We start from the raw sequence: 767 nt of genomic DNA, 5'->3' as shown, positions 1-767 counted from the left end.
GTGTGTGTGTGTGTGTGTGTGTGTGTGTGTGTGTGTGTGTGTGTGTGTGTGTAACAGTGATAGATGAGGTACACATGTTTGCGGGTGTGTTGTACCACCTGTCTTTGTTCCCACACACCAGCAGGTGAGGGTGGCTGTCTCTCAGGTTGACGCAGGTGAAGTCTCCCGCCGAGTCCCCCACGGTCAGCTCGCACTGGCTGGTCTCCAGGCTGTACACCTGAATCTGAGGAGAGAGGACGATTGCTCCTGGTGAGATGGAAAGATGGAGAGATTGTAAAACTAGCAGGATTGTGCCGTAACACCTGCTTGCATACACAGATACCAGATAACACATTTCACAAGTCGCACGCCTTCTTATGAACTTCTAACACACTTTAAACATTTCAGGTACACAGTCAGTTCAAAACATCAGAAGCAACCAATTTAACTGGCATTTTAGCATGTAAATGCTGCTCAATATGCAGATGCTTTTATCTAAAGGGATTTGAAGTTCTCAGTTAAAGGGACCTCTGAATTGATAAGTGCACAGATAATTGATAAGTTTGGGATCAGTAAGATTAAAAAAATAATAATAATACTTTTATTCAACAAAGATGTATTAAACTAATTAAAAGTGACAGTAAGTACTTTTACATTTCTATTTCAAATAAATGCTATTCTTTTTAGACTTTTACTGATCAAAGGACCCTGAACATTTTTTTATTATGGTTTCCACAGCTGTAATGGGTAATAATAAGAAGAAATGTTTCTTGAGCAGCAAATCAGCA

The 767-nt window shown here is 40.2% G+C and overlaps 1 protein-coding gene across 4 annotated transcripts in view; it reads right to left on the bottom strand.

Moving 5' to 3' along the window:
* LOC107599149 (F-box/WD repeat-containing protein 8) overlaps positions 1–229 on the bottom strand; it is a 12937-nt gene extending 12708 nt beyond the window's left edge. For 3 of the 4 annotated variants that reach the window (XR_001610639.1, XM_016290662.1, XM_016290661.1), the window contains exon 1: positions 96–229. The gene's annotated coding sequence lies outside the window, so the exon portion shown is untranslated. The remainder of the gene's footprint in view (positions 1–95) is intronic. The other variant, XM_016290660.1, reaches the window with a different exon arrangement.
* Positions 230–767: the final 538 nt, after the last annotated feature.

Source organism: Sinocyclocheilus grahami, unplaced genomic scaffold (assembly GCF_001515645.1).
Source record: "Sinocyclocheilus grahami isolate Dianchi unplaced genomic scaffold, SAMN03320097.WGS_v1.1 scaffold261.1, whole genome shotgun sequence".
Lineage (NCBI taxonomy): Eukaryota > Metazoa > Chordata > Actinopteri > Cypriniformes > Cyprinidae > Sinocyclocheilus > Sinocyclocheilus grahami.
Note: the sequence above shows the minus strand (reverse complement) of the source record. Positions and strands in the feature narration are given on the sequence as shown.